Raw genomic sequence first — 20,203 nt, forward strand, 5'->3', positions numbered from 1 at the left:
TAATGATAAGACCTACACACAAAGATATCCTGATGAAGTTTCAGAATTCTAAACCTAAACAGAGAATCCTAAAAGAGAGAAACAGATAACCCACACACACAAAAAATCAAGAATCTGACAAATCAACAATTGTAGCAGGAGAACATAGTTCTGTGGACTATGGCTTCTTCCCCATGTTTATATCTGCTTTCTGAATTTCAGAAATTAGTTACTATTATCATATCTGTTGATAACTCCAATGCTTATCTTTTATTTTCTTCACTATTGGGGTGAAGAAAATAGAAGACATTTGAAAATTAGTTTTGAAAATTAGTTTTCTGCCATATAATATTCTCTCAAGAGGGAAGAAGTCCACTACCCTGACCTAAAATTTAGAATCTTTAGATTCCTTAATCAAAATGTCTTCATTTAACTTAAGTAGATTTGTGATTGCTGTCTGGCCAGGACTTATATTGTCACCTGCCCTTTGTATTTTTGTGTCACTCAGCTGCCTGATTTCAATATTTTGCTTCAGAAGATGATGATCATCTTTCTGAATGGTACAGCTTACAGTTCTCGCGATATTGATGTTTTTACCTTGGTAAATATTTCTTAATATGATGACAGTGCTCTTCTGACTCACAATAAAATTTTAAAATATAAAAAAATAGATTAAAGGCTATTACTGCACGTAATACTATAAAATTGAACATGCTGTAGTGCTACTGATGCTTTTGAGCGTGGAGGTTGCAGTCCAGTCACAGTGATGGGTAAGGCTGGTTGTCACAAATCTGTTTCTCAGCACTGAACTTTATCCCACTTAAATTGTCCAAAGAAATTCCAGAACATATAACAAAACGTCTCCTCTCCATTTTTATGTGAGATGAAAGAAAAATACTGCAGTAAGGATTTTGCTGACAAGTACATTGGAGGATCAACTACTATTTAGTTTTTATTCTTTTACATTAACCATGAAACAAAGCCTTAGGCAAACACTGATTCACTAGTTATTACATAATTTTTTGACAAGAAGTTATATTATGAAAGCTCCCTTCTCAGAAGTAGGTATTTTCTTAGGAGTCTTTAAGGTGTTTAAGTCTCTCCTCACATATTAGCTACTCTATAAATACTAAATGCTTTCTATAACAGTGCCATGTGAAGTTCTTTATCAAAGCCTCACAACAACCCTATAATGAATGTTCAATCATTATCCCCTTCTTTCAGATGAGGAAACGGTAGCTTACAGAGATTAAGTAGCAGGGACAGGGTACTAACCCAGGCCCAACTATCTGTGATCCTGCTGTGCTCTGCTCCCTCTTTTAAATGAAGGTATTTCCTGTTGTACATGTCTGATTAGGAACCCTCTCAGAGGGATTATTGTTGAAGAGCTCTAAAGAAGTTGCTAAGAACTTTCATAAGAATCTCATGTAAATTTCATTTCACATATAACTGTGTTCATGAACCATGTTAACCTAAAAAAAATGGACTGCCAGATATTTCTCCAGCAAAAATAGGTTTATTCAGGATCAGCAGAGAATTGCAGTTTGGGGTCTGCAGCCATGCTGAGCCACACGCAAGTTCCCACACGGGAAGGGAAGGAGAACACTTTTATAGAGGGGAAAAGGGACTTGAGAGGACTGTAGTAAACAACGAGTCTATGGCTTTTCATTGGCTGAGTCCTTGCCAGGAAAGAAGAGGCGTCTTTTTTCTTCCTGTTGGGCTCTGCTGTCCTTATAGGGCATGCAAGTTCTCCCAACCCTATTTGACTGAGATTTCTGTTTATTAATTTTTTACAACCATTATGCAGGCTCAAGTCTCTTTTTGAAATCCTCTCTCTTTGTTACTCTGCAACCTCAAAACAATTGCCAAATCCTGTTGTTTAGTATCTGTCTTCTCTACAAGGTAAGCTTTTGTCTTGTGAAGCAAGCACCATTTTGGTCTAATGATATTTCTTGTGTCTAGGAAAGTGTTTACTTAGAGGAGTTACTCAATAAACATTTGTTAGTGCAATGATATTTTTCTTACCTGTTTCCCCTTTTCAACTCCTGCTGTCACCAAAGATGAAGATAGAGTCTTCAAAACTTTTCACCTGGGCTGTTAAGTACAGTCACCTTCTCTTGGTTGACCTTTCAGTCTTCAGCCTCTTTCTGTTTCTCAAACCTGCCAAGCACATTGCTGCCCCAGGACCTTTGCACTCACTGTTCACTTGGTAGAAACAATCTTCTCCCAGTGGGCCATGTTGCTTGCTCCCATACCTCTCTTGGGTCTCTGCTCAAATGTCCTCCTATTAGTGAGAATGCCTGTTTAAAATAGCAGCCCCTCTCCACCCATGGCTGGGTATCTGATTATTGAAATTTCATCCCGCTGTTTAAGGTTCAGCTTAATTCCTTAGGAATAGCTCAGGGTGAAGCCAGTGGGGTGGTAGTGCATACAATCACAGAGGTAGGGGGTCAAATGTCGAAGGCCTGAGAGACAATTTTGAGAACTATAACTTTTGCTATGAATGGGAGAAGGAGTTATTGAAGGAGAGAAATGAACAGGGAGATCAATTAGAAGGATGTTTACTACTCTAGGTGAGAGAGACAGACAGACAGAAAGAATGGTATCTTGGAACCAGGTGTTAACAGAGGAAGATATGGATAATGGATAATATATGCCAATGAAATAGATGTAGAGTGTGAGATAAAGAGAGGAGTCTAGAATGACCTTAAGGATTATGGCCTGAGAAATTGGAATGGTGGAATTTTTATTTACTAAGTCGAGAAAAACTTTGGGGGAACAGTTTTTAATGGGATGATAAAGATTTCAATTTAGGACATGTCAAGTTTGAGAAAATATTTGATATTTAAGTAAAAGGTGATAAATAACCAAATAGAGGGGTGAAGTAGACAGTTGCATGTAAAATTCTGGCATTTAAGGAATAAATCCAGACTTGGGATATGAATGTAGACGTTGTCAGTGTGTGTGTGTGGTGAGGCTGGGAGAGATCACTAAGAAGTGAGGGCAAATAGAGAAGAGGTTCAGGCTGAGCCCTAGGACACTTCAGCCCTTAGATGAGGAGAAACCAGCAAAGGAGACTGGGAGAAAGCAGTCAGTGTGATGGTAAGAGAACAAGTAGAGTGAGCTGTCTCAGAAGACAAAAGAAGGTGTTTCAAGGAGGAAGGAGAGATCAGCTGGGTCTGTACTTCTGATGAGTCATATAAGGTTTGGACTTAGAAATGACTAGTAGAATGAGAAACATAGAGGTCCTGTCCAGCCTTTAAAAGAGTTCTGGTGTAGGCGAAAAAATCTGGTATTCAAAGGAGGTGATAGGATGTAACCCAAGAAAAGAAAATATGTGCAAAGAGGACGGGAGTGTGAGGCAGAGTTTGGAGAAAACAAGTAGTTCCCTTTCTAAATGAGAATTAATGGGTAGTACCTGGCCATCAAAGACTCATTACCTGGCATAGGTATGGGATGCATACATGTATGCATATATTTATGTGTGTGGTTGTATGAATGTGGACCATTCAAAGTTTAAGAGCAGGACAGTAACACATCCAAAATTATGCTTTAAAAATATTATGGTGGCATCAGTATAAGCAATGAATTTAGGAGACTTAATGATTTCTCTAAGGGAATAGTGAACTGAATTAAAAAAATAAAGCTAAATTCAGCTTCACCTTTTCATTGTTTCTTTAGATTTTTATTCAAACAAGCAGAGTTGACACAAAACAGTCTTGAGAAATGTGGGTAGTGAAATAACAATTGAAAATACATGGTTTAAGCATGAAATTAAAAAAAATCAGATTACAGACTTAGATTTAGTGTTTGTGTGTTTTATAAAATCTCAAAAATATATAGAAAACATTCATTTTGAAATTCTTGAGAAAAGTGTACTTCATAATCTATGGCAAAGATGTTTACTAGTTCATCTAATATAAAAGTAAATATTTAACTACAAAAAAATGTTTCATATGTGGGCTGGTGAAACTGCTATGAATTATTCACTCCGTAAAATATATTTATGTTTGTATTTTCATGGTCCATACAGCACTAATGTAAAACAGATTTTTAACAGTACTTGTACATTTGACAGAGCTGTCGTGGAGCTAATGTAATAATCCTGTATCCGTATATGATCAGTGATGTAATCATTTGATGTATATATTAATGTTTAGTAACTTATACCCAGAAACTGGTGATATTATAAACTGATTTTCCAGAATAATAATATAGTGATTGGAACATTGGATTAACTGTCAGGTAAATTAGACCTGGTTAGCAACTCTGGATCTGTTTCATCATCTCAGAAAAACAGTATTTACTTTGTCTTCTTTTTAAGGTGGAAGGAAGGATCAAAGAAAAAATAAGATACATCCTCTTCCAGTGCATCATTAATGTTTATTAATATTTTAATACTATTTTATATTAATAAAGTAGAAATTAATTTTAATTTATATTATTTCTCAGTTTGTAAATTGTACCAAGAACCTGTATATTAAAGTGTGAGTGTATATGTGTGTGTGTTTAAAAAAGAAACATTAGTGGAACAAGAAAGAATATTTTGGTATCTCATTTTTATTTGTTTCAGCAGATGTATTCGATTTTAAAATAGTAATATGAAATAAGAATTGAGCTGCTGAAATATTTTATAAACTATCTTATTACAACCAAATCCAGAGATCAAGTGTCACTTAGCTTTAGAAAACAAGCTTCATTTATTAAAAGAAAAACATGTCACTTAGCTTTAGAAAACAAGCTTCATTTATTAAAAGAAAAACAATCTGTCTTTCTTTCATATGACTAATGATAAGTATATGTTAGTTTTCCTTATATGTTTGCTAGATTTCTTTTCCCACCCTATATGTGATGACTTAAATTCTGTAATTTCTGCCACATTTGGGTCCAGATCTTCACTCCCTCACAACGTTGGAATGCCTATTGTTTGCGTGCTAATCTGTCTCACGCATTCCTTCTTTCTCCTGTGCTTGAGCTCCATTTGTTCTTGATTCATATTATACAATTTGAAGAAAATCAGTTTTCAATTTGGCCCACTACAATACGCACATATCCTTAGCACACTCTAGACACACTGGAAGAGAATTTATCATTTTGGCCCCTGATGGGTGCTCTTTCCCAAGAAGGCTTATGAATACATTTATTTTACAAAGAAAAAGTAATAAAAAAGACAGACTACCTTTAGGACAAAATAAAGTACAAGTTGCTTGTTGGTGTCACCCCAACTCTCTATGGATCTCTTGCATTTTCTGCATGCCTTGTGAGTCTTAGAAGATAGATGTATCTTTTTCTTTACTCCCTCTTGAGTAAAAGGCAGGTATGTTTACTGCTCATTTTAAAAGGTTCAGGTTTCCTGAACTAAAGGTTTCTTTCCTATAATGCAAACAACTGCATATGCAGGTGTCACCTAGTCCTACTTTCATCACCCTGTGGGAACTGGGGGCTTAAGGAGGCTACACAAATATGCAGGCTACTTGTTGCATGCTATAGACTGTATGTTTGTGTCCCTCTAAAATTCATATGTTGAACTTAATCCCCAATGTGATGGCTGTTTGGAGGTGGGGCCTTTGAGAGGTGACTCCATCCTCATGAATGGGATTAGTGCCCTTATAAAAAAGACCCTTTTATAGAGAAAGAAAAAGAGCTCCCTTGCTCCTTCTTCCATGTGAGGACACAGAGAGAAGATGGCCACCTATGAAATAGGAAGTGAGTCTTCACCAGGCACTGACTCAGCCTTGATCTTGAACTTTCTAGCTTCCATAAGTGTAAGAAATAAGTTTCTGTTGTTTATAAGCCTCGCAGTCTATGGTATTTTTGTTACAGCAGCCTGAACAAACTAAGATATTGTGCTATGAGTAATAAAACTATTTCTCAAACTGTGGCAAGCTAAATAGTTAGCTTTCAAGTAAGATAGAATCTAATGACCTTCAGAGATTTTGACAGTTTTGGTGATGAAGATGGGATGCTGATAGAGACATGGCTTTCTGGAAGAAGGATGAAGGCCATGTGGGCCAATTAATGAGATCTGAGAGAAATCCATAGGTATCAGTAGCAAATGTCTTGGCCAAGTTGAATGGTCAACTGGGCAATAAAAGATCCTCTACTTTATTGACTGTTAATGAGGAGGAATTGGGGAAGTTAACTACAGACTAAAGCATGTCTTGGTTGTTCTTAACTCCCCTCTAGGTGGGAAGAATTCTTGATCAATATGGGGGACAGTCTCAGTTCTGCAGTTCAAAGATTCTTCATGGGTAGCCAGAAGGTTCTTCCCCTGTGATGGTTAATTTTATATGTCAACCTATCTAGGCCCGCATACCCAGTTTTGGGTCAACTACCAGTCCAGATGTTGTTGTGAAGGTATTTTTTCAGATGTGATTAACATTTATATTAGTAGACTTTGAGTACAGCAGATTACCCTCTATAATATGGGTGGGCCTCATCCAACCAGTTGAAGGCCTTAAGGGAAAAGACTGAGGTCCCCCAGGGAAGAAAAAAATTGGTCTCTGAATGCTGTTGGATTCAAGACTGTAACATCATCTCTTCCATGGGTCTCTACCCTGCCAACCTGCCTTGCAAATTTAAGACTTGCTATTTTCCACAAACATGTGAGCCAATCCTTTTTGTTTTTTTAACATGTTTATAGGAGTATAATTGCTTTACAATGGTGTGTTAGTTTCTGCTTTATAACAGAGTGAACCAGCTATACATATACGTATATCCCCATATCTCTTCCCACTAGCTATCTATTTTACATTTGGTAGTGTATATATGTCCATGCCACTCTCTCACTTCGTCCCAGCTTACCCTTCCCCCTCCCGGTATCCTCAAGTCTATTCTCTACGACTGCATCTTTATTCCTGTCCTGCTCCTAGGTTCTTCAGAACCATTTTTTTTAAACATCTTTATTGGAGTATAATCACTTTACAATGGTGTGTTAGTTTCTGCTTTATAACAAAGTGAATCAGTTATACATATACATATGTTCCCAAATCTCTTCCCTCTTGCGTCTCCCTCCCTCCCACCCTCCCTATCCCACCCCTCTAGGTGGTCACAAAGCACCGAGCTGATCTCCCTGTGCTATGCGGCTGCTTCCCACTAGCTATCTACTTTACGTTTGGTAGTGTGTATATGTCCATGCCACTCTCTCGCTTTGTCACAGCTTACCCTTCCCCCTCCCCATATCCTCAAGTCCATTCTCTAGTAGGTCTGTGTCTTTATTCCCATCTTACCCCTTGGTTCTTCATGACCTTTTTTTTTTTTTTTAGATTTCATATATATGTGTTAGCATACGGTATTTGTTTTTCTCTTTCTGACTTACTTCACTCTGTATGACAGACTCTAGGTCCATCCACCTCACTACAAATAACTCAGTTTCGTTTCTTTTTATGGCTGAGTAATATTCCATTGTATATATGTGCCACATCTTTTTTATCCATTCATCTGTCGATGGACACCTAGGTTGTTTCCACGTCCTGGCTATTGTAAATAGAGCTGCAGTGAACTTGTGGTACATGACTCTTTTTGAATTATGGTTTTCTCAGGGCATATGCCCAATAGTGGGATTGCTGGGTCGTATGGTAGTTCTATTTTCAGTTTTTTGAGGAATCTCCATAGTGGCTGTATCAATTTACATTCCCACCAACAGTGCAAGAGGGTTCCCTTTCCTCCACACCCTCTCCAGCATTTATTGTTTGTAGATATTTTGATGATGGCCATTCTGACGGGTGTGAGTTGATATCTCATTGTAGTTTTGATTTGCATTTCTCTAATGATTAGTGATGTTGAGCATCCTTTCATGTGTTTGTTGGCCATCTGTATGTCTTCTTTGGAGAAATGTCTATTTAGGTCTTCTGCCCATTTTTGGATTGGGTTTTTTGTTATTTTGATATTGAGCTGCATGAGCTGCTTATAAATTTTGGAGATTAATCCTTTGTCAGTTTCTTCATTTGCAAATATTTTCTCCCATTCTGAGGGTTGTCCTTTCGTCTTGTTTACGGTTTCCTTTGCTGTGCAAAAGCTTTTAAGTTTCATTAGGTCTCTATTGTTTATTTTTGTTTTTATTTCCATTTCTCTAGGAGGTGGGTCAAAAAGGATCTTGCTGTGATTTATGTCATAGAGTGTTCTGCCTCTGTTTTCCTCTAAGAGTCTGATAGTGTCTGGTCTTTAATCCATTTTGAGTTTATTTTTGTGTATGGTGTTAGGGAGTGTTCTAATTTCCTTCTTTTACATGGAGCTGTCCAGTTTTCCCAACACCACTTATTGTAGAGGCTATCTTTTCTCCATTGTATATTCTTGCCTCCTTTATCAAAAATAAGGTGACCAGGACTTCCCTGGTGGCGCAGTGGTTAAGAGTCCGCCTGCCGATGCAGGGGACACGGGTTCGTGCCCCAGTCTGGGAGGATCCCATGTGCTGCAGAGCGGCTGGGCCCATGAGCCATGGCCACTGGGCCTGTGTGTCTGGAGCCTGTGCTCCGTGGCGGGAGAGGCCACAGTGGTGAGAGGCCCGTGTACCCCACACACACAAAAAAAACATAAGGTGACCATATGTGCCTGGGTACATCTCTGGGATTTCAATCCTCTTCCACTGACCTATATTTCTGTTTTTGTGCCAGTACCATACTGTCTTGATTACTGTAGCTTTGTAGTATAGTTTGAAGTCTGGGAGCCTGATTCCTCCAGCTCCGTTTTTCTTTCTCAAGATTGCCTTGGCTATACGGGGTCTTTTTGTTTCCACACAAATTGTGAAGTTTTTTGTTCTGCTCCTGTGAAAAATGCCATTGGTAGTTTGATAGGAATTGCATTGAATCTATAGATTGCTTTGGGTAGCATAGTCTTTTTAAAATGTTGTTTCTTCCAATCCAAGAACATGGTATATCTCTCCATCTGTTGGTATCATCTTTAATTTCTTTCATCAGTGTCTTATAGTTTTCTAAATACAGGTGTTTTGTCTCCTTAGGTAGGTTTATTCCTAGGTATTTTATTCTTTTTGTTGCAGTGGTAAACGGAGTGTTTCCTTAATTTCTCTTTCAGCTATTTCATCATTAGTGTATGGGAATGCAAGAGATTTCTGTGCATTACTTTTGTATCCTGCTACTTTACCAAATTCAGTGAGTAGCTCTAGTAGTTTTCTCTAGCATCTTTAGGATTCTCTATGTATAGAATCATGTCATCGGCAAACAGTGACAGCTTTACTTCTTCTTCTCCCATTTTAATTCCTTTTTTTCTTTTTCTCCTCTGATTACTGTGGCTGAAACTTCCAAAACTATGTTGAATAATAGTGGTAAGAGTGGACAACCTTGTCTTGTTCCTGATCTTAGAAGAAATGATTTCAGTTTTTCACCATTGAGAATGATGTTGGCTGTGGGAATGTCATATATCGCCTTTATTATGTTGAGGTAATTTCCCTCTATGCCTACTTTCTGGAGGGTTTTTATCATAAATCGGTGTTGAATTTTGTCGAAAGATTTTTTTTGCATCTATTGAAATGATCATTTGATTTTTCTACTTCAGTTTGTTAATATGGTGTATCACAATGATTGATTTGTGCATATTGAAGAATCCTTGCATGCCTGGGATAAACCCCACTTGATTATGGTGTATGATCCTTTTAATATGCTGTTGGATTCTGTTTGATAGTATTTTGTTGAGGAATTTTGCATATATGTTCATTGGTGATATTGGCCTGTAGCTTTCTTTCTTTGTGACATCTTTGGTTTTGGTATCAGGGTGATGGTGGCTTTGTAGAATAAGCTGGGGAGTGTTCCTTCCTGTGCTATATTTTGGAAGAGTTTGAGAAGGACAGGTGTTACCTCTTCTCTGAATTTTTGATAGAGTTCGTCTGTGAAGCCATCTGGTCCTGGGCTTTTCTTTGTTGGAAGATTTTTAATCACAGTCTCAATTTCAGTGCTTGTGATTGGTCTGTTCATATTTTCTATTTCTTCCTGGTTAAGTCTTGGATATTTGTGCTTTTCTAAGAAATCGTCCATTTCTTGCAGGTTATCCATTTAATTGGCCTATAGTTGCTTGTCATAATCTCTCATGATCCTTTGTATTTCTGCAGTGTCAGTTGTTACTTCTCCTTTTTCATTTCTAACTCTATTGATTTGAGTCTTCTCCCTTTTTTTCTTAACGAGTCTGGCTAATGGTTTATCAATTTTGTTTATCTTCTCAAAGAACCAACTTTTAGTTTTATTGATCATTGCTATTGTTTCCTTCATTTCTTTTTCATTTATTTCTGATCTGATCTTTATGATTTCTTTCCTTCTGCTAACTATGGGGTTTTTTTGTTCTTCTTTCTCTAATTGCTTTAGGTGTAAGGTTAGGTTGTTTATTTGAGGTGTTTCTTATTTCTTGAGCTAGGATTGTATTGCTATAAACTTCCCTCTTAGAACTGCTTTTGCTTCATCCCATAGGTTTTGGATCATTGTGTTTTCGTTGTAATTTGTCTCTAGGTTTTTTTTTTTTTATTTCCCTTTGATTTCTTCAGTGATGTCTTGGTTATTTAGTAATGTATTTTTTAGCTTCCATGTGTTTGTATTTTTTTAGATTTTTTCCTGTAATTGATATCTAGTCTCATAGTGTTGTGGTCAGAAGAGATACTTGTTATGATTTCAATTTTCTTTAATTTACCAAGGCTTGGTTTGTGACACAAGATATGATCTATCCTGGACAATGTTCCATAAGCACTTGAGAACAATGTGTATTCTGTTGTTTTTGGATGGAATGTCCTATAAATATCAATTAAGTCCATCTTGTTTAATGTATCATTTAAAGCTTGTGTTTCCTTATTTATTTTCATTTTGGATGATCTGTCCATTGCTGAAAGTGGGGTGTTAAGGTTCCCTACTATGATTGTGTTACTGTCAATTTCCCGTTTTATGGCTGTTAACATTTGCTTTATGTATTGAGGTGCTACTATGTAGGGTGCATAAATATTTACAATTGTTATATCTTCTTCTTGGATCAATCCCTTGATCATTATGTAGTGTCCTTCTTTGTCTCTTGTAATAGTCTTTATTTTAAAGTCTATTTTGTCTGATATGAGCTTTCTTACTCAAGCTTTCTTTTGATTTCCATTTGCATGCACTATCTTTTTCCATCCCCTCATTTTTAGTCTCTGTGTGTCCCTAGGTCTGAAGTGGGTCTTTTGTAGATAGCACATATATGGGTCTTGTTTCTGTATCCATTCAGCCAGTCTATGTCTTTTGGTTGGAGCATTTAATCCATTTGCATTTAAGGTAATTACCGATGTTGTGTTCCTATTACCATTTTCTTAATTGTTTAGAGTTTGTTACTGTAGGACTTTTACTTCTCTTGTGTTTCCTGCCTAGTGAAGTTCCTTTAGCATTTGTTGCAAAGATGGTTTGTTGGTGCTGAATTCTCTTAGCTTTTGCTTGTCTATAAAGGTTTTAATGTCTCCATTGGATCTGAATGAAATCCTTGCTGGGTAGAGTAATTTTGGTTGTAGGTTTTTCCCTTTCATCACTCTAAATATGTCCTGCCACTCCCTTCTGGCTTGCAGAGTTTCTGCTGAAAGACCAGCTTTTAACCTTATGGGGATTCCCTTGTATGTGATTTGTTGTTTTTCCCTTGTTGCTTTTAATATTTTTTCTTTGTATTTAATTTTTGGTAGTTTGATTAATATGTGTCTTGTTGTTTTTCTCCTTGGATTTATCCTGCATGAGACTCTGTGCTTCCTGGACATGATTGACTATTTCGTTTCCCATATTAGGGAAGTTTTCCACTATAATCTCTTCAAATATTTTCTCAGTCCCTCTCTTTTTCTCTTCTTCTGGGACCCCTATAACTTGAATGTTGGTGCGTTTAATGTTGTCCCAGAGGTCTCTGAGTCTGTCCTCAATTCTTTTCATTCTTTTTTCTTTATTCTGCTCTGCAGTAGTTATTTCTACTTTTTTATCTTCCAGGTCACTTATCTGTTCTTCTGCCTCAGTTATTCTGCTATTGATCCATTCTAGAGAATTTTTAATTTCATTTGTTGTATTGCTCATCATTGTTTGTTTGCTCTTTAGTTCTTCTAGGTCCTTGTTAAATGTTTCTTGTATTTTCTCCATTTTATTTACAAGATTTTGGATCATCTTTACTATCATTACTCTGAATTCTTTTTCAGGTAGACAGCCTATTTCCTCTTCACTTGTTTGGTCTGGTGGGTTTTTACCTTGCTCCTTCAACTGCTGTGCGTTCCTCTGTCTTCTTATTTTGTTTAACTTACTGTGTTTGGGGTCTCCTTTTCACAGGCTGCAGGTTCGTAGTTCCCGTTGTTTCTGGTGTCTGCCTCCAGTGGCTAAGTTTGGTTTAGTGGGTTGTGTAGGCTTCCTGATGGAGGGGCCTGTTTTCTGGTAGATGAGGCTGGATCTTGTCTTTCTGGTGGGCCGGACCATGTCTGGTGGTGTGTTTTGGGGTGTCTGTGACCTTATTATGATTTTAGGCAGCCTCTCTGCTAATGGGTGGGGTTATGTTCTTGTCTTGCTAGTTGTTTCGCATAGGTGTCCAGCACTGTAGCTTGCTGGTTGTTGAGTGGAGCTGGGTCTTAGCGTTGAGATGGAGAAATCTGGGAGAGCTTTCGCCATTTGATATTACTTGAAGCTGGGAAGTCCCTCGTGGACCAATGTCCTGCACTCAGCTCTCCCACCTCAGAGGCACAGGGCTGACACCCAGCCAGGGCACCAAGACTGTGTCAGGCACATAGTTCAAAAGAAAAGGGAGAAAGAAAGAAAGAAAGAAAGAAAAATAAAATAAAGTTATTAAAATAAAAAATAATTATTAAAATTTAAAAAGTAATTTAAAAAGAGAAAGAAGAGAGCAAGGAAACCAAAGAACAAATCCACCAATGATAACAAGTGCTAAAAACTATGCAGAAAAAAAAAAACCCTCAAAAAATGGAAAGACAGATCCGTAGGACAAATGGTAAAAGCCAAGCTATACAGACAGAATCACAGAAAGAACCATACACATACACACTCACAAAAAGACAAAACGGAAAAAAATACATATATCATTGCTCCCAAAATCCACCACCTCAATTTGGGATGTTTCTCTGTCTATTCAGTTTATTCCACAGATTCAAGGTCCATCAAGTTGACTGTGGGGATTTAATCCACTGCTTCTGAGGCTGCTGGGAGAGATTTCCTTTCTCTTCTTTGTTCTCACAGCTCCCAGGGTCTCAGCTTTGGATTGGGCCCCGCCTCTGCATGTAGGTCGCCGGACGGCGTCTGTTCTTCGCCCAGACAGGACGGGGTTAAAGGAGCAGCTGCTTCGGGGGCTCTGGCTCACTCAGGCCGGGTGAGGGAGGGGCATGGAGTGCGGGGTGAGCCTGCGGCGACAGAGGCCGCTGTGACGTTGCACCGCCTGAGGCGCGCCGTGCGTTCTCCCGGGGAAGTAGTCCCTGCATCACGGGAGCCTGGCTGTGGCGGGTTGCACAGGCTCCCGGAAGTGGAGGTGTGGATAGTGACCTGTGCTCGCACACAGGCTTCTTGGTGGCGACAGCAGCAGCCTTAGCGTCCCATGCCCGTCTCTGGGTTCCGCACTAATAGCCGCGGCTCACGCCCGTGTCTGGAGCTCCTTTAAGCAGCGCTCTGAATCCCCTCTCCTCGCGCACCAGGAAACAAAGAGGGAAGAAAACGTCTCTTGCGTCTTCGGCAGCTCCAGACCTTTTCCCGGACTCCCTCCCGGCTAGCTGTGGTGCACCAACTCCTTCAGGCTGTGTTCTCGCAGCCAACCGCAGTCCTCTCCCGGGGTCCGACCGAAGCCCGAGCCTCAACTCCCAGCCCCGCCCGACCCGGCGGGTGAGCAGACAAGCCTCTCAGCTGGTGAGTGCTGTTCGGACCAGATCTTCTGTGCGGGAATCTCTCTGCCTTGCCCTCCGCACCCATGGCTGTGCTCTCCTCCATGGCCCCGAAGTTACCCCCCTCCGCCACCCGCAGTCTCCGCCCACGAAGGGACTTCCTAGTGTGTGGAAACCCTTCCTCCTTCACAGCTCCTGCCCAGAGGTGCAGGTCCCGTTCCTATTTTTTTTTTTTTTCTTTTGTCCTACCCCGGTACGTGGGGAGTTTCTTGCCTTTTGGGAGGTCTGAGGTCTTCTGCCAGCGTTCAGTAGGTGTTCTGTAGGAGTTGTTCCACATGTAGATACATGTCTGATGTATTTGTGGGGAGCAAGGTGATCTTCACGTCTTACTCTTACGTCATCTTGAAGGTCGGATCCCTCATATTTTTAAAGGCTCTTATAATCTGATATGAAAAAGACAACCCATGCAATAGAAAACAGCAAAGATCATGAACGGGTGAATCATTGCAGAAAATCTCTCCCTGCTAACTTGGAATCACAGCAGAATATCTCAGAATGCCACAAACCTAACTTTCATATGCACTGGGAAACCAAAAAATTTGTGTGACTCACTTTCTTGCCATATTTGCCTTATTGTGGTGATCTGGAACTGAACCTGAAATATCTCTTTGTTTTGGCAGCCCAGCTGACTCATAGATTTTCTAAGATAGACCCTAAAAATTTATGGTATTTGTTAAGTTGTTTCTGTTCAGGACCCAAGGGGCCTGGTTGAGTTCAGTACCACCAGTTTCTCTCATCCTGCAATTGCAACTCTAATGAGATATTGTACGGAACAAATTAAATGGATTCGGTTCCAGCTCCTGTGGGTCAGATTAATCAGAGTTGGTGATGGAATGGCTTACTCATGAAAAATTTCACCAGATGTCAAGATGACTTAGAAGTGAGGGGTGGTTATTGTTGGGAGACAATATAGTTGTCTCATGTTTCTGAGGATGTTGTGAGCAGAGGCACTGACTATTGTTCTCGACTATCTTTACAAGGATGTTTGTAAAGAAACAGCCTTGAAAGACAGAGATAGTGTTTCCCTCTGGCACAGAAAGCAGGCTTGCTTATTGCTCATAATAAAAGATCTGAGTTCCCTAAGCTCAGGTTTCTTTCCTGTATTGCAACCCACGATGTGTGTGCAGTTGTTACTCAGCCTTCGTGTGTGTTGCAGTTGTTATTCAGCCTTCGTGTCGCCATCTGGAAATTGAGACTCTAGGAACTGCTATAAAATATGCTGATGCTCACACTGCTTGCAGTGCCTTGACTAATCAAGTGTTTGTCACTGACCTAGGAGGCTTGTGTCTTCCGCCAGCATTCATGAAACTGTAGCAAACCTAACTTGTTAGCTTTTAAGCAGGGTAAACTCTCAGACCCTTAACAATACTTGAAAACTGGAGGAAAATTCTCCTTATTGAAAGGAAAAACATAGGAAACAATTGAAATCTATTTCAAATAATCTGTTGGTCAGTTGGGGGCCACAGTCCCCTTAATATCTGGGAAAATTTAAGGGCTTTTAATTCTCCCTCCTGTTTTCTGCACATTTCTAGATCAGTTGCAATGGATGCCTTCTGGACTCCTGCATAAACTTGATTCATTCTCTGAACATGCTACTTATCTTGATTGTGGGGCTGCTTTTGTGGGAATATACACATGTCAAGACTCATAAAACTGTACATTTTATATATGTGCAGCTTTTGTGTGTCAAGTATACCTCAATAAAACTGTAAAAGAAAAAGCAGAAAATTTTTTTTTGCTGTTTGTGACTATCCTGTTAGATTACACATCTCAAAACCCACTCACCCCTAGATTTTCAATAAAGTAAAATATATGTATTCAGTAAAAATAATTTTGTATAAATGTATATACATACATATATTTTTGAACTAAAGAATGGGACAAATATGACAGAGAAGAGCATAACAAAAATTCAGAAGGTGAATCAGGTTATGTAGGAGACTAGAAGGTCACAAATTTTTTTTTGTCATTTTTATAATACTGTGTATGTTACTTCTACGTATGGCTATAAACTGCTAAATACATTGTTATTTTTCTTTAAAACTTTATTTTTTAAAAGGCAATAAAGATAAATTTAAAAGTCTTACATTTACTCACATTTTCACCATTTCTTCAGCATTCAGACCTCCATCTATTTATCATTTTCCTGATGCCTGAAGGACTTTATATATACAAACTTTAATTTTAATATATATTAAAATTAAATTTAAAAATATATTATATTATTTATTATATAAATTATATGTAATTTTATAGTGCAAATCTATTAAGCTTTTGTACATCTGGAAATGTTTTTATTATATATTGTTTTGGAAATTATTTTTACCAAGTATAGAGTTTTGGTTGACATGGTTTTTCTTTCAGTATGTTAAGACATGGCTCTCCTGTTTTCTGCCTTGCCCTGTGCTGACATGAAGTATTTGCTTATCTGTTCCTCTGGAAATGACGTGTCTTTTCGTTCCCTCTGACTGCTTTGAAGATCTGTTTTTATGTCTGTTTTTAAGCAGTTTGATTCTGATGTGCCTTTGGTATGATGTTGTTCACATTTGGTGCTTGAGATTTGTTGGGCTTCTTCAGATCTGTGGATTATGCTTAATTTCAAAACTATTTGGCCATTATTTTTGTCCTATTCCCACCCTCCCCCTTCTTCTTCTTTTTTTTTTTTAAATAAATTTATTTATTTATTTATTTTTGGCTGTGTTGGGCCTTCATTGCTGTGTGCGGGTTTTCTCTAGTTGTGGCAAGCGGGGGCTACTCTTCGTGTCTGTGCGTGGGCTTTGCGTTGGGGTGGCTTCTCTTGTTGCGGAGCATGGGCTCTAGGCACGCAGGCTTCAGTAGTTGTGGCACGTGGGCTCAGTAGTTGTGGCATGTGGGCTTAGTTGCCCCGCGGCATGTGGGAGCTTCTTGGGCCAGGGCTCGAACCCGTGTCCCTTGCATTGGCAGGCGAATTCTTAACCACTGCGCCACCAGGGAACCCCCTCCCCCTTCTTTTGGGGACTTGAATTACATGTACATTAGGTCACTTGAAGTTGTCCAACAGATCACTGCTCTTTTTGTGTTTTTTCAGTCTTTTCCTCTCTCCCTTTCATCTTGGATAGTTTCTGTTGCTGTGTCTTAAAGTTTACTAATCATTTCTTCTTCAGTGTCTAGTCTGCCGTTAACCCCATGCAGTGCACCTTGGGCTCCTAAGCGGGCGAGAGGAGCAGAGAGGGGCTCCAGCGGCTGGTGTCAGCAAACATGAATACCTGTGGGGTGAAAGCTGGTGAGATCTGCAGGAGGTCCCTGGGAACTGTGCTGGCCTTGGTTGCTTCTTCAGTGGTGAAAACTTCTGGGTTTATACGTCCAAGCAGTTCACTGTTAACCGTGATTGCTTCTGCTGTTGACTGTTACAGGTAGTCCCTGCTTTTCTTCCTTGTTTCTGACATCCCTGTATGTCTCACCTTTGCTCCTCTGGATGGGGTAGTATCCAAGTGGGACCTTCCTGCCCTGAGAGGCCCGGGAAGCTGGTTACTCACCTGGCTTGCTCTCCCTTTTCCAGGGAGAACAACTCTTTCTAGCTGGGGAGATCCCTCTTGGCTCTGAGCAGTTTGGAAGATGGGATGATGCAGCCAGAAATGAAGCTGTCTTCTTTCTCTCTTTTTGTGGTTCTTCTCAGGTTTTTTTGTTCCACTGTGGTGCTGAAGTTTTTTGTTGATATTTGTGTGAAGAGGAGGCTGGGGTCTCCTATGCTGCCGTAGTGGTCGGAAGCCTCCTCAAAAACTGCTGTTTTTGAGAGGAAACTCATTGGAGCAGATGATTAATCAATTTAAATTAGATTTTACTTCCTCTGAGAAAACTACTAAACCATTATCTGGTTTTTAATATTGACCATAGTTCAAAGTTAGTAGTAATGGCCAGTGTGTAGCATTGTAAAATCTCAGATTCTAGGCTTTTTTTAAAGCCACAAAGTCACGTAAATTAGAATCATTAATTTCTAAATTTGAAACACATTCTTTTATACTGTATTCAATCTGAATACGTCTTTAGTAGCACTGAGATCACTCATTTAGAATTTATTAAATTTTCCCCCATTTTATAATCTCTAAATTAAAAGCTCTTCTATGGTCAATAAAGAGTATTTAGGAAGAACATGATAGTGCCTTACTCAGAATAAGACAAGGACACAAAATCCTAATGAATCTTAATGTATGTGGAGCACTTTACACCAGCTCCCACACTTGGTTCTCATGAACAAGTAAAATAAATATGATCACTTCTAGTTTACAGATAAGAAATTGGGTTAAATGAGTTATACAGTATCATACAGGCAGGAAAGACCATTTTTCTATACTGAATCAATAAATATATACTTCTTTTATTTGGGGAGGGTATTATAAAATTTTTTTCTCAAAAGCTAGTCTTTGCTTATGATGATGTACACTACCTTATTTTTTCAGAAATATTGATGAAAAACAAATGTGTATAAGAATTATTTTAAACTACCTGTGATTTTTTTCATTAATATGTAACTACTTAAAATTTTTTCCAAAAATTTGAAAAGAATGGTAATTTATCAGGGTTCAATTATAAAACATACTTAACAGAAAGCAAAATAAATGAAATAATAGAAGAGGGAGTTTTAAAATGTACAATAGCAGTTTAGAGTAGATATCATAAAAGAGCTCATTAGACCAAATGTAGATTCTGACAACTTCCTTATGGAATAATTTCTTTAAACTCAAAGACTTTGGAGAAATGTTCTGAAAAGTCCCTCAAAGATCATCTAATTTTTCCATACTTGACTTTTGAGAGTTGCTGCAAATAATCATGTTCTCTTTGAGCCTTTTCACACATCTTATTTGCTCTCTTTCCCTGTAACCTTCTCATGGCTCTTTGCTAGCAATTGTCTATTATTCTAGATCTCACACAAGCTCAACAGCTCTGCAGGTTTTCTTCAATCATTATGCAGTGCTTGTGATGATTTCTTTTTGTCGTTTTACAAATGAAGGAACAATGAAAGCGTAAGAAAAAAAAATCCTTTGTAAAAAATACGTTTCCTTCTTTGTGGTGGTCCAAATTCCACTGGATATTACTCAGTTTTGTCATAAACTTGTTTCATATTGTACTATGTAATATTTTATTCATATAATTCTCTGCAGCGCACTTTTCATATTTTCTCTATTCCTTTAGGCAAATTCTCCCAGTTTTTATTTTTCTTCTGTTTCCAAGGCTCTGCATACATTTTCACGTTTCATTAGTAGTTAACTTCAAAATGCAATTAGAAAGAATTCCTTTGAGGATAGCAGGTATAAACTGGCTTCTTTCTGCTCCATCCTTGTTAAAGAGCATGGGAAGATTCTTTTCAACTAAGAATGTTTAGAACAGAGGCCAAAAAGAAAATCTCTAGTCAAATTATTGCTATTTTGGCATTAGTATAGCATATGTATTGGTCATTAAATAAGTCATGCCCCTGCATTTGTCTTTTACGTTGGTTTAGCAATGGTAATTAACCCAGCTGAAAGACAAGCTTTTGACACCCGGATTCTTTAAAAGTAAAAATACTACATTATGCTTCAGGTTCTCTTAGTTAACAAAATATCAGATTATTTTACTCTGTGTTTAAAACTCAGCATTGAGTAGTATACATGAAACATGACTCTTGGGTTAAGAATCATGGTACACCAAAGCATTGAGGAGAGTTTTATAAAAATATGCAGGAGACTTTCTTAAAATACTCCACAAACTATGCACCAGAGTCCTGCAACTTCAGAATGCCTGTAGGATATCTCAGTGTATCAGGTATGGCAACTTCTAATTACCGGCGATTTTATTTTATTTTTTTTGCGGTACGCGGGCCTCGCACTGTTGTGGCCTCTCCCATTGCGGAGCACAGTCTCCGGACACGCAGGCTCAGCGGCCATGGCTCACGGGCCCAGCCGCTCCGCGGCATGTGGGATCTTCCCAGACCAGGGCACGAACCCGTGTCCCCTGCATCGGTAGGCGGACTCTCAACCACTGTGCCACCAGGGAAGCCCGGCTATTTGATTTTATAAGGGCAATTATCCTGGTGAGAAATGAAGTAGAAAAATTTAAAGGTATGGACGTCTTTATGGGCATGTAAAAGAATATCCCAGGGAAGCTGCTGATGACCTTATTAATAATAAAAAGGAAACAAAATCAGAAGTATCCTGACTCTTAACAGCTGATTAGTTGTTATGTCAAGATGGTACATAATCAGTGTCAGCCAGAATTTTCTAGTCGATGATTCTATGGTGAAAAGTTCTCCATATTAAGGGCCAGGGGTTGTGTAAAATTGAGAAGTCCAAGAGCAGTCCTAGGCATTCACAGGTGCCAGATAGTGTAACTGTACTCCAGAGAGGAAGA

This window comes from Lagenorhynchus albirostris, chromosome 4 (assembly GCF_949774975.1).
Source record: "Lagenorhynchus albirostris chromosome 4, mLagAlb1.1, whole genome shotgun sequence".
Taxonomy (NCBI): Eukaryota; Metazoa; Chordata; class Mammalia; order Artiodactyla; family Delphinidae; genus Lagenorhynchus; species Lagenorhynchus albirostris.